Consider the following 15,449-nt stretch of genomic DNA (forward strand, 5'->3'; position numbering starts at 1 on the left):
AAGACCAATTCAAAATTTTCTTCTTTTTTCTCCCTTTGAAATTTTCATGGACTTGTTTTCCAATATTTAAATAAAGACATAAAATTTAGTCAAACATTCATAGCACACAATGAATTGCCATAAAATAATTATTCAGAGCTGAAGAAGACTGAAGCTGCCTTATTTGACCTTAACGTCCAGATGACTTTTCACCACAAAAAACAAAAACTGAACCAAACCAAAGCTTATTAACTCGATTTTGAGAGAGAGAGAGAGAGAGAGAGAGAGAGAGAGAGAGAGATAGGGATGAGTACTAGAGAAACAAAGACTCTGTGTGTGACAGGAGCATCTGGTTACATAGCATCATGGCTCGTGATGACACGCCTCGATCTCGATATTCTCCGAACACCAAAATAGACATGTGCTGGCTGACACTCGAGGGTGATGAAAACCATTTATTGAATGCAAATGCTGAAAACAAGAAATAAATAGGAATTATAAATTTAAATATAATTAAAATGCAAATGAGGAACGTATTCAGAGCATACAACTAACTAGAATACTAAAAAGAAATAATATAAAATTGAATGAATAAGAGGATGGGTCCTACACCTAGAGGACTCGAAGATGCCGATGCGGAAATGCTTGGACGCTGAGATTGTATGCCTCGATTCTAAGTCTTGAAGGGGGCGCAAAACAAACATGAGTAGACCAAATTGATATAGATATAATAAAATAGTTATCAACATACTAACCCTCAAAGTTTAGTGAAAACTCATATAGCATGATAAATAAAATAGGTTTTCCGAAACCTAGCATGCCGTGCAATGTCTAAAAACATATCTCGTATATATAGTAATCGCTAGTGAATGTCCAATCTCACTCCAAACCCCGTGCCAGCTTCCCGTCCCTGTGCCAATTGCTAAAGGAAAATCACCTTCAGACCCCGTGCTAGCTTCCTGTGTCTCTTACCCCGTAGCTAGAGATTATTTCTTCAGGCTCTATGCCAACACTGTAACCTCGCCCGTGAAGGAATCTATCCCTCGCCCCGTAGCAGAATAGAGACCACTAGTTAAGTACAAAACCATTGAACATACATATATTTGAAAAGCAACTTCGTAGTATAAGGTCATCCATCATCTATACTATAAAGAGGTGTTCGAAACATGTTCTAAATATTATATCGTCATCCATTAGATATTCTATAAAGAATACGGGTTATAAGAAAAATAGTAATAATTCAAACTAGCCTCAATAAGCATGTTATCTTATAAAACATAATCATTAAATCATGGTTTTCAAGTATGCATTTCTACTATTAAAACATGCATTTTTAGAAGGGGTCCACTCACAAATACTTTGCCGTCAAAGAGCCATGCAAACTAGCGAAGATGAAATTGCCACAATATATGCACCTAAGCACATAAAAGGTCCATTTAATAAAACTATATTAAAACAATTGAATTTGGGAAAACGGACGTCAAAAACGGATTCAAGATGTCGAATTATCCTAAAAAAGGGTCCGGGGTAACTTTCTAAAAAGTCAACAGGGGAATATTCCAGGAATATTCTTGGAAGGTTCCAAATGGATCTGTGCTGGTAGGTTTGGGCTGAAAGCCTTATGGGCACAAAGGCCTGGTTTCAAAGGGTTGGATCCCTTTAGGGCTTAGTGTTTGGACCTTAAAGGGTATTGGGTTAGATTTAGGTGGGTTGGACTTAAAGGGTTTGGGTTTAGTTTCAAACAAATAAAATAAATAAATAAATAAAAGGGGTTCGGGCTTTAGAGGTCACGGGCCTAAGGCTCGAGTTTTAAATGGCCCAAAGGCCTAAGTGACAAAGGGTTAAGGGTTTAGGCTAAAAAGGTTGGGCCTAAATTCAGATTTAGGTTTGGGTTTAAAAAGGTTTTGGGTTTGAAAGGTTATGGGGTTAGGCTGCCCAAAAGGGCTGGGTTCCAAGGGTTTTTTGATGGGTTGGGTTGGAAGGCAGCTAGGCTTGGGTCTGGCCTGCTGGGTTGGGTTTAGAGTTTTAGGGTTAATGGGTTTAGGCTTTAGGCTAATGGCTTTGGGTTTCATTTGCTTGGGCTTAGGGAATTGGGTTTAGGTTGGGCTCAGCTTTGGTTTGGGCTGCGCTACCTTAGGCCAGTTCTTTGGCTCGTTTGTTATGTGGGTCACCGGAACCAATTATAGCAGAAGGCCGGATTTCGGCCGGGAGATTGAACAAACTTTGAACGTTCATAACTTTGTCAATACCCAACGAAATCAAGTGATTCAAAAATAAAAATCATAGTTCTCGATGAGACAAAGAGAATGGTACCTCGTATGACGTCTAATTCGCCGTGGTTTGGCCAGAAAATGCCTTGAAATCCGCGGAGGTCGCCGAAAACTAGGTAAGATTCAAATACATATAACTTCTTCAATACTTAACGAAATTGGGTGAAACAAAACAGAACACTTACTCTCACTAGATGGAGCAAAAGAAAGGTTCATTTGTTCAAAGAAGATTTACTACAAGAAGGATCTTTCGATGCTGCAGTTGATGGATGTGTTGGTGTTTTTCATATAGCATCTCCTGCTCAATTTTCAGTCACTGACCCACAAGTTTGTCCTTTCACTTCATGCTTCAAATATTCCAACATGTGTTGTTAGAAAATCGATATACTTTCAACAATTATATAGAAACCAGCCTGATATTTTTCTTCTTCCATATTTCAGGCTGAATTAATCGAGCCTGCAGTTAAAGGAACACTTAATGTTCTAAAATCATGCGTGAAATTCCCCGCTGTTAAGAGAGTGGTTATAACATCTTCTATGGCTGCAGTAATGATGACTGGAAAACCTCTGACCTCTGATGTGGTTCTGGACGAAACATACTATTTGGATCCACTTTTTTTTGTGAGAAGATCAAAGTATGTTTGTGTACGTTCCCGTTATATTTATAATATTGAATATAAAGGTAAGCATAACACAAGACAATGCAGTACATGATGATGACTACAAACCCATACGAACTCCCTTCTTCATTTGTTCAGCAATGGTATCGTCTCTAAAAAACTTTAGCTGAGAAGGCTGCCTGGAAATTTGCTGAAGGAAATGCGATTGACTTGGTTACAATACATCTAGGGTTTGCAATTGGTCCACTATTATGGCCAACTCTTAATCTCTCCATCAAGTTTCTTCAGAATCTCATGAGTGGTACAATTCATCCCCTTTGTGTTTAATAATATTCTTTGTGATGCCAGCTATAAATTGTGTTTTGTTTCTCTTTCATGATCAGGGACCGAAACACCGTTTATAAACTACCCATTCGTAGACGTTAGAGATATTTCCTCTGCTTATATTCAAGCGTTTGAAGTTCCTTCAGCTAAAGGTAGATATTGTTTAGTTGCCCAAGTTGCTGACGGACCTGATACTCACAAGATTTTGCAACAACTTTACCCCACATTGTGCCTTCGGAGTTCGGCAATCTTTGTGACTCGAAGTTTCAAGTGTCCATAGAGAAAGCAAGAGGTTTGGGAATCACTTTCCTCTGGAAACGAGTCTCAGAGACACAGTTGAAAGTCTCAAGGAGAAGAGCTTCCTCAACATTTGAATTCTACTGCTTGCAGCAATTTGTTACAATAGAATTTTACGCTTAATTTTCATGTATTGCATAATTGGGAATATAATACATACAATCCTTGTTCTCCAAGGTAAACCAAAAAAGGACATCAGAAATATCCTTCCTAATAAAGGTGTCACGCCCCGATCCCGACATACGTCCAGAATCGACACATGACGTCACCAAATACCCGTATCTCTAACATACTTTGCCTCCGGAATATGGCAAATCACAACTCGAGAATCGAATCGCATAGTAATTTTTCGTATACTTTATGGCTGCATCTAACCTCCTCGTTAGACTGCCTACGTACCCTCATTAGGGATCAAACCATTCGTTGTTCGTCATTTCACTTCAATCGAACATTCAACACATAGACCACTATGTCTCAACATAATACCACAATTCAATCATGTAGCACCTCAAGGAACATTTAACAAATCACAATAATAATTTTTAGTCATCTCGTCATTCATCCACCTATAAGCGTTCCAACACCATCCAATTATCACATCAATAAATAAAACTTGACAAGCATAAAATTCCTAGACTCAAGGTAACATAACAAACCCACATGAAAAAAATCAAGATTTCCCTTCCATCCTTCATATAAACCATTCTCTAGCCACATTAATTAACTAATATGGTCAAAATAATAACAATCATCCCCATATCTTCTAAATTCATAAACTATGAAATCATAATTGAATCGTAGAAAATCTCGAAGGAATCCCACAGACGTACAACCGCTTTTATAATTCAATTCACAATATTCTCAAAACCATTATTCACAATATACTAAAACGAAGGCTAGAGTGACACAATCAAGCCAAACCTACTTCTCCGAATAATGGGATTTCAGACTACTCAACGATATCCAACCCAGGATACGATTCCGGACCATCACTCAATGGAATTGTGGAGTATAAAGGATTCCGGACCATCACTCAACATAATCGCGGAGTAGAAGGGATTCCGGACCATCCCTCAATGGAATTCGAGTGGATACGATTCTGGACCATCACTCAACGGAATCGCGGAAGGCCAACACCATAATGTACGACGACTCAAAGAAATGAGACAAGCACATGCTACTTAATTTATAAAAGCTCAACAAAGGGAAATTAGGCACAATTACTAAATTTAGAACTAATCAACGAAGTGGGAAATGAAACAATATCGAAGCCACAAATCCCCATCACAATGGTTAATGGTCCACTCCTAGCCTCACATTTCATCACAACATACCAATCATACAAATCAACCCATATTTCAATTATACACGTCAAATCTCACTTCTTGAACATAAATTGATGGCTAAGTATTAAAAATAACAATTCAATAAAAAAACATATTTATAAAACCAAGACATATCCTCACAAGATAATAATTATGAAAACATGGGTAATCACCAATATAACATATATTAAAGTCACTCACATTTCTCCACATCACACTAATCCCTATGAATTAACGTAGTCTCCTACACCATCAACTTCTCATGGCCACCAACTAATATATCACACAAGCATATAAGTTCTACAGAATATTTCAAATAGGATTATAAGATCACATAGCCATAAATTTATCATACTTATCATTCACATTACTAGAAATAATTAAACATCCATATATCACCATTATCATCAATACACAAGCCAAATCATGTTTAATAAACATAAGTCTATGGCTAAATATATGAAAATCACATTTCAATAGAAATCATATTTATAAGTCCAATGCACAGTTACAAATGACATTAACATAAGAAATTAAGGTAATAACCATATCACAATATTCAAGTCACTCTCCAACCAATATAGGTCCACTAGACTTCACTTAAGTCTCCCGTATTACTAATTTTAGTATTTGGAACGTTTCGAGACATATTGACCAAAAGTCAACTCTCGGTCAAAGGTAGGGTCCACAATTCTACACAATTCAATTCGGAAGATCCACACATTGGATTTTGGATCCGTAACCTTCTAAGGTCCACATTATGTTTCTTAAACAACCTGCCAAAATTTCATCATGATTTGACGGTCGAATCTTCGCTAATTACAAATTCAAGTGGTTGCCAACGCTTGATTTTACAAACTTAGAAATCCAATTCAGGAAGATCCATACGTCGGATTCCTAATCTGTCAATTCAAGCTATCCTCAAATATTACATTCTATAACGCATTAAAGTTTGGTGACGATCCAACGGTTAGATCGTTGATTCGTATAAAGGTCAAGTGATGTATCGTAATGAAACTAAGTTCAAACAATCAAACCACATCATACAGATATCAATTATGAAATCAGGGCATCTAATTGAACTTAAAAGAACATTGTCGGCCCACTAGTTAGGCCGCCGCCGCGGGTGGTGGTCGGCCGCCCCGACTTGCCGGAAAAATTCAACTATTTTTAAAAATTACCAAAATTTACAGAAATGAAGATCTTCATGAGTAGAGCAAGTTTTATACCTGTGGCCAAGTCCAATTTGGTGGGTAAAAGCCCCAATTTTGTCCATACCCGCAGGAACCCTAGAAATTTGGGTGACTTTGATTCGGCTTCTCCAGTACTCCACCGCCCCTATAGTTGTTTGGGCTTTATTCCAGACCTCAAGAAGAGGCTATAAATGGTGGTAATCGAAGAAATTTGTTTCAAATTTGGGGAATCGTCCTCTATGAACCCGCACACCCATCGATGTGATTTTCCCAATTTCAAGGTTATTTTGCATGGAATTTAGGATAGAATAGGTAGAGGGGAAAATGAGAAATGATTTCAAAGTGATGAGAAACTTCAACTCGCTGGAAATTTTCCGGGAGACCACCCAATTCCAATGGCTTTGGCCGTTGGTTTTGCACGGGTTCAGTGACCCGTTTCTCTCCCCCCTCATTTTCTTGATTCATTTCCCCCATTTCCTCTTTTCTGCCACACGGCAGTTTCAAATTTTCTTCTTCTTTTTTTTTTTGAAGAAACTTCTAAAACATCCGTAACGTTCCTTTCTTTTTCCGATTCACATATGGCTTTCGCTTAAGCGCTTGTGAGGTCGAGCCCAATTTAAAAACATTAAGAGTGACCCTCGAAGGTCTACGAATTTAATAATTATTTTAAAAAATTAAAACTTTGTAATTAGGTAATTAAAATCTAGAATTAATTTAAATTCATGAAAATACTATAAATCCCGCCCAAACGAAATACGTAGATTACAATAGTGAAATTTAGGAACGGGATTTCACAAAAGGACTCTAATATTTACAAAATATTTACATTCCTATTCTAAAACCAACTCATGCAACACTCCCCCTAAAGCTGAAGCTTAGATGTCGCACATGCCCAATTTGACAGGTGAGTTACCAAAAACTCTACTACACACGGCATGAGTGAGGATATTGGCAAGCTGCTCTTCTGAGTTCACAAATGGTACTGACACAATCTTATTCTCAAGCTTTTCCTTAATGAAATGTCAATTAACCTCCACATGCTTTGTTCTGTCATGTTGTACCTGGTTCTCTGCAATTTCTTGTGCCGACTTATTGTCACAATACAACTTTATAGCCTCATTTGGTTTGAAACCAAGACCCCAAAGCAACTTACGTAACCAAAGAACTTCACACACTTCATGTGCTATACCTTTGAATTCAGCCTCCGCTGAAGACCTAGACACCACATTCTATTTCTTACTTCTCCAAGTAAACTAATTTCCACCAACGAACGTAAAATATCCAGAAGTAGAACGCCTATCAGTCACATCACCAGCCCAATCATCATCAGTGAACCCCTCAATTTTTAGATGACCAGAATTTCTATACAAGATTCCTTTCCCTGGGGCCGACTTTAAATACACCAAGATACGCATAACAGCAGCCATATGATCCACACTTGGTGAGTGCATAAATTGACTCACCACACTCACTGCATAGGCTATATCTGGACGGGTATGATCTAAATAAATTAGTCTTCTTACCAGCCTCTGATATCTGCCTTTATCCACTGGTTCTTGATCTGGATAAATCCTTAAGTGATGTTTCTCCACAATAGGCGTATCCACAGGTTTACACCCAAGCATACCTGTTTCCTTTAATAAATCAAGAACATAGTTCCTTTGAGACATGAAAATACCTTTGGACGAACGAGCAACCTCAACTCCCAGAAAATACTTTAAGTCAACCCAAACTCTTCATCTCGAACTCGGCCGCAAGGTTATTCTCCTGTTTGACAATCTCATCTGAATCATCCCCTGTTATTATCATAACATCCACATAAATAATTAAGGTTGTTAGTTTACCAATCCTCCATTTCACAAATAGAGTATGATCAGAATGACTCTGATAATACCCATTCTTTCTCATGGTCTGAGTGAATCTTCCAAACCATGCACAAGGTGACTGCTTTAGCCTATAAAGAGACTTCCGCAATCGGCACACTCCTTTATTTCCTCCATTATCATATCCGGGAGGAAAATCCATGTACACTTCCTCCTCTAAATGTCCATGAAGAAACGCATTTTTACATCAAACTGTTTCAATGGCCAATTCAAATTCGTAGCCAATGAGATAAGAACTCGTACCGTGTTCATCTTAGCTAATGGAGAAAAAGTTTCCTGGTAATCAACACTATACATTTGAGTATATCCTTTTGCTACCAATCACGCCTTATATCTGTCGAGTGAACCGTCAGCTTTGTATTAATTGTAAAAACCCATTGGCACCCAACTGGCTTCTTTTGGCACTTGAATTGACTCCACATTGTTCACCCAAGCTTGATGTTCAGGTGAAAGGTTTTCACACGACACATAATTTGCTATGAGATACTTTCCTTTTCTTTCTGGAGAGAACTTGTCAGGAGGTACACCATGATTTTGCCTTGGTGGCAGTTTATATGTACTTATAACATCATTAGTTACATGAGTATCACTATCACTTACCTCAAGGATATTAAGAGAAGACGTATTGGATGATGGCACTATCGAGCTAGAGAGAAGAGGGAAGCTTCGGTACAAATCTCATGGCTGCTAGCTTCGGTAGATGTTTGTGGTGAGGCTGGCTTGGCCTGGGTAGCAGGTGGCTGAACATCACCTACAACACAGGGGTTCTCGGTACAAGTTTCCTCAGCTGCAATCAGTGGCTGCCCATCTATATCACCTTCGGCAGGAAGCTGCTGAGACCCTGCTTCCTCCCTTGGTACCGTATTGTCATCTCCTGCTTCCTCCCTTGGCATGGTATTGTCATCTCCCCCTGAAGGATGCACGTCTTGGACATCTAACCACCCAAACACACCATCAAGATCACAAATAACACTCTCCCCATTGGGATCAGAATGTGGGAATACAAGAGTATAAAAATACTCAGATTCAGAGAAAGTCACATTCATGGTGACGTACATGTGGCGGGTTTCAGGGTGATAGCATTTATAACCTTTCTGTTTGGATGCAAAGCCAAGAAAAATACACTGAAGAGCACAAGGATCCAATTTACTACGATGAATCTTGTGGATATGAACGTAAGCAATGCAACCAAACACTTGAGGAGTAAGAGTGTTGGTAGAGACAACCGGAACATGTTATGTTAGAACTTGGAGTGGAGTACGAAATCCTACAACCTGAGATGGCATGCAATTAATGACATACACAACATACGTAACGGCGTCCGGCCAAAAACTCTTAGGTACGGATGCGCCAATAAGCAATGCACGAGCAGTTTCCAAAATATGACGGTTCTTCCTTTCGGCCACCCCATTTTGTTGCGGGGTATAAGGACAAGTGGTCTCATGGAGAATTCCTTGATCTCGAAAAAAAGAAGAAAGCTCAGAGTTAACATATTCACCCCCGTTATCAGAACGAAGAACTTGAATAACGGAGGAATATTGTGTAGCCACTAGCTGAGAGAAATACCGAATAATCATACTAACATCACTTTTATGTTTCAACAGATAAACCCATGTCATACGAGTGCAATCATTAACAAATGTAATAAACCATTTAATTGCCGAAGTAGTACTAATGGGGGAAGGCCTTCACACATCAGAGTGTACTAGCGCAAATGAAGAAGATGTTCTATTCATACTAAGAGGGAATAAAGCATGATGACTTTTGGCTAGAATACATACTTCACATTTCAATTTTGAGTCTTCAATACCACTGAACATATTAGGTAATATATGTTTCAAATAATCAAACAATGCATGCCCCAAACAATGATGCAATAACAATACATTCTATAGATTACTATTACGTGATACACGAACCAAATTAGCTCTTCCAGGAACCACGTCATCCACATAATATAGCTCATCTCTCTTAGTGTCACGCCCAATGATCTCCTTTGTCTGAATATCCTGAAGCAAGCAAAATGAAGGATACATTAATACAATACAATCCAATTGTTCAGTGACTTGAGGCACATACAATAAGTGATGGGACAATGATGGAACCAATAAACAATTATGTAAGGGGAGAGAGGGTGTAAGAGACACTGTTCCCGCTCCAACAATAGCAGCAGTAGAACCATTGGCAATTGCCACACACTTTCTATAAGGACGTGTCATAGATTGAAATAAGGTTTTATCATACGTCATATGATCCATTGCATTAGCATCCAAAATCCAACCTGCATTTGTCATTGTATTAACTCACGAGACACAACTGTAATTAGACAGCAAACAACACCAATTTTTTTTTCTTTTTTGTTTTTTTTCAACAACAGCGGCAAATCACGACTCGGCACAACCAGCAACTGCTAAAGTACAACAATTACTACGAGAACACACACTGATACACGGGCAGAATTTGCGATAGTACTTGCAGACACACACACGCAGCAGGATCATAACCGTGCAGGTAATTACGGTCAGAGTTAGAATCGCACAAGACTCAAGCACAACCAGGCACTGGTACAACACGCACGACACATTTTGTACTTTGAAGCAGCAGTCCACACGGCACAACAAGATCACACACGGTGCAGCCTGACTTATTGTTGCAAGAATTGTAGGAATATGTCAAGACCACGCACAGCAAAAAACAGCACACCCACGGGGATACTTCAGCACATCAATACTCCTACTCACACACGGCAATATCACACACACACAGTCTGACATTCTGCAAGGGAATTGCAGAAAAAACAGTCGGTCGTGCACAACAGCGAAAGAAAAATATTCTTACGGCAACCTAGGCTTGGATGCCAAATAGAATTTTACAGCTTAATTTTCATGTATTGCATAATTGAGAATATAATACATACAATCCTTGTTCTCCAAGATAAACAAAAAAAGGACATCAGAAATATCCTTCCTAATAAATGACTCTAATATTTACACAATATTTATATTCCTATTCTAAAACCAACTCACGCAACAGTTACATGAGTACTCGATCAACTAATTGGGAAGTGAAGTTGGTTTATGCTGAAGTATCCCAATAGATGCTGAGCATTATATTTTTCCCGTAAAATACTTTAAATGTATTCCGTAGGCAAATGCTCAGAAGTTGCTTTTAGATCTTTAATTAATTTATTGTCACGCTCCGATCCCGACATATGTCCGGGATCGACACGTGACGTTACAAAATACCCGTAACACTCACATACCCCGCCTCTGGGATATGGACAATGCACAACTCAAGATTCGAATTTCATGATAATTTTTCTTATACTTTATGGCTGCATCTAACCTTCTCGTTAGACTGCCTACGTACCCTCAAAAAGGATCAAGCCATTCGTAGTTCACCAATCGTCAACTCTAATCTTTTCGTAAAATACTTCTAACAGAAAATCATAATGCACCATATTACACATCAATCTTACGTCAAACAACAATTATCATCTTCCCTACACGTATGTAACCCGTTCTCACACATATACTTTCCAATTCATCCATCATATGAATCACTCTGTTTCACAGAATACCGCAAATCATAGTATGTAACATATCAAGAACCAACGAAAATTTAACCAAGGAACTCTAACAACTCCGAAGGAGTCACCCAGACATCCAACGGTTCGTCTGAAACAAATCACAGCAGCTCATAATCATAATCTCATACAACACCATGAAAAGTTGGGTTAGAGTTACACAGTTCGGCCGAAGCCTACATCTCTGAAGCTGAAAACAAATCCGAGGGACCAAGACACCAAAGGGATTTCGGACCATCACTCAACAAAATCCACACTAGGCTACGATTCCGGACCATCACTCAACGGAATCGCGGAGACAGAATCGCGGAGTAGAAGGGATTCCGGACCATCACTCAACGGAATCCAAACTGGAATACAATTCCAGACCATCACTCAACGGAATCACAGAGTAGAAGGGATTCCAGACCATCACTCAACGGAATCATAGAATAGAAGAGATTCCAGACCATCACTCAACGGAATCCAAGCAAGCATATGGTACCTACCAAATGTACCAGGTATATCTAAACCTCATCATCTCCATAATTACAACGCAGTGACTTACCACATTCACTTCTCATGGCCACCAACTAATATGTCACACAAGCATATAAGTTCTATAGAATACTTCTAATAGGAATATACAATCACATTGTCACCACATTTATCGGACTTACCCTTCACATTACTAAAAGATAATGAAACGCACATATATCACAATCATCACTCGTACACAAGCCAATTCATATTTAATTAGCATAGGTCTATGGCTAAATATATAAATTTCACATTTCAATAGAAATCATATTTATAAGACCAATTCATATTCATAAATGATACTAATATAAGAAATTAAGATAATAATCATATTTCATATATTCAAGTCGCTATCTAACCAATGTAGGCTCACTAGACTTCACTTAGTCCCCCGTAGTACTAATTTTAGTGATTAGGACGTTTCGAGACATGGTGATCAAAAGTCAATTTCCGGTCAAAGGTAGGGTCCACAATTCTACACAATTCAATCCGGAAGATCCACATATTGGATTTCGGATCCGTAACTTTTCAAGGTCCACATTATGCTCATATAACAACATACTAAAATCTCAACACGATCCGACGGTCGGATCTCCGCCAATTTCAAAATTCAAGTGGCGAGCGACATTTAATTTTACAACTTAGAAATCCAATTAGCGAAGATCCGTACGTCGGATTCTCGATCCGTAAGTTTCTATGATCCAAAAATATTATGTTCTATCACGCATTAAGGTTTGGTGACGATTCAACGGTCGGATCGTCAAATCATATTTTGACCTAACTACGTATCGTAATGAAATTAGGTTCAAACAATCAAACCATATCATAAGGATGTCAATTATGAAATTAGGGCATCTAATTGAACTTAAAAGGACATCGTCGGCCCACTGGCCAGGCCGCCGCCGCGGGTGGCGGTTGGCCTCCCTGACTTGCCGGAAAATTCAACTATTTTTAAAACTTACCAAAAATTACAGAAATTAAGACCTCAAAGAGTAGAGAAAAATTTATACCTGTGGCCAAGTCCAATTTGGCCGGGAAACACCTCAATTTTACTCAAACCCGCCGAAATCCTAGAAAAGGGCGTGCTTTGATTCGGCTTCCAATCGAACTCCGACGCCTCCAAAACTGCTTGGGCTTTGTTCCTGGGGTTAAGGGAAGTCTTTTGGTGGTGTTCATGGATGTGAAACTTGCCGGAGCCACCGGGAAAAGGGATAAAGCCGCCGGAACACCCGTGGGTTTGTGGCTTCAAACTGGAAAAAAGGGAAAGAAATTGGGAAATCTAACACCACCAGGATGTAGGGCTCGCCAAGGGCTTTCCATGGACACCAAGATCACCCAAAACGGAGTTCGGATGAGGGAGATACGGCCGGGTCAAATTTGAAGGTTCACGGGTCGAAAACGACCCAACTCGGGTCTCTCCTTTCCCTTCTTGCTTCCCCTCCTGATTGGTCTCCTCCTCCTGCCATTTTCTCTCCCGCACTCTCTCCTTTCTCCCCTCTCCCTTGCTGCCACATGGCAGCTTCTAAGCATTTTTTATTTATTTATTTATTTCCCAACCACTAAAACGTTTCTAATTTCTTCGTTATAACTCCATTTCTTCGATCTCTATTCAAAAATATAACTTGTGACCTCGAATGGTCTACTTATTTTAAATAATTAATTTTCCAAACTTCAAACTTCGAAACTAATTTAATTAAAATCTAATTTCAAACAAATTAAAATAAATTCTTGAAAAACAATCTAAAATCTCAATAATACAAATACGTATATTATAACAGTGAAATCCAGGAATGAGATTTCACATTTATAGCCCATGTGTTATTTGTAATATTTCAATTTAACTCTAAATGACAAATTTCAAGTTGAAATTGTTTCTTTTTCCTTGGGTAAATTACATTTTCATACCTCATGTTTGTGGCCTATTTCAATTCCTTACAACATTTTCAAAACATTTCACTTTCATACCTTAAGTACTATTTTATTTCAAAATAATACATCCGTTATATTTTCCATCCATGGATCCTTTAAGTGATGACGTGGCTGCCAAATATGTGCCACGTGGCAAAAATAAGTAATTTTTAAAACCTGAATTTTCAAAAAAAAAAAAGAAGCCCATCCCCGACCTACCCCCTTCTCCCATCCATCATCACCCACCCCAAAATCCCACTCAAGCAACCCCTTTCTCCCATCCCCCATCACCCCTCCCAAAAATCCCCCATCACCCACCCTAGAAAATCCCACCCGAGATTAGGAGGATCTACCACAAAACCAGTCCAAAAATTATCTCAAACTCAAAATCCCCAAGATGAATCTACCACAAAACCACCCGAGATTAGGTGTGATTCGGGGTCTCTTTGCAAGGGAGGTGGGTTGTGGGGTCCCCGGGGGGGGGGGGGGGGGCGGGAGGGGGGATGAACTGGGTTGCAGTTTTTTTTTTTCTTCTTCTTCCTCTTGTTGTTGTTGTTGCAGGTGAGGAACTTGGGGGGGGGGGACGAACTGGATTGCATTTTTTTTTTCCTTTTGTTGTTGTTGTTGTTGCAGGTGGGGAACTGGCCCGGGGGGGGGGGGTGGGACGAACTGTGTAGTAGTTTTTTTTTTTCTCTTCCTCTTCCTCTTCTTCTTCTTGTTGTTGCAGGTGGGAAACTTTTTGGAGAGAGGGGGAAGGGGGACGACGAACTCGGTGTTGCAGTTTGTTTTTTTTTTCTTTTCTTCTTTTCTTCTTCTTGCAGGTGGGGAAATGGGTTTGGGTTTTATTTTTATTTTTTTTCGGGAGACGAAATGGGTTGCAGTTTTTTTTTCTCTCTCTTCTTCTTCTTCTTGCAAGTGGGGAACTGGATTTGGGTTTTTTTTTCCTCCCTCTTCCTCTTCTTCTTCTTCTTCTTCTTCTTCTTCTTCTTCTTCTTCCTATTGCAGGTTTTTGGGTTCTTCAAGGATGTGGGTTGCTGGGGGGGGGGGGGAGGGATAATGGGTTTTTTTTTTTTTTTTTTTTGTTGAGAAAATTCAAGTTTTAAAAAAAATTAAATTTTTTTTTTGCCACATGGCACATATTTGGCAACCACGTGGCATATATGTGGCAGGCACATCAGCACTTAATGGATCCATGGATGGAAAATGTAACGGATGTATTATTTTGAAATAAAATAGTACTTAAGGTTTGAAAGTGAAATGTTTTAAAGATGTTGTAAGGAATTGAAATAGACCCCAAACCTGAGGTATGAAAATGTAATTTACCCTTTTCCTTTTGTTTGCCTATTTGTTATTTGTTCCACGGACAATCTTGCATATATTTGGTTGACGCTTTCCGACAACATCTGTTAGCTATCCCACACCACATCGGTGGGCTAAAAGAAAAATAAGGACTTTAAATAGGCTTACCCTACTCTAACTAACATTGAGATTTTTTTGTGATAAGACCTCTAATTACCAAGTTGGTGATTACTATCGGTGTTATTA

General features: G+C 39.0%; 1 pseudogene; it reads left to right on the forward strand.

Moving 5' to 3' along the window:
• Nucleotides 1-2,421: 2,421 nt before the first annotated feature.
• Nucleotides 2,422-3,567, forward strand: LOC108171474 (phenylacetaldehyde reductase-like; annotated as a pseudogene).
• The last annotated feature ends 11,882 nt before the right edge of the window (nt 3,568-15,449 follow it).

The sequence above is a fragment of the Malus domestica genome, chromosome 02, assembly GCF_042453785.1.
Source record: "Malus domestica chromosome 02, GDT2T_hap1".
NCBI classification, from domain to species: Eukaryota; Viridiplantae; Streptophyta; class Magnoliopsida; order Rosales; family Rosaceae; genus Malus; species Malus domestica.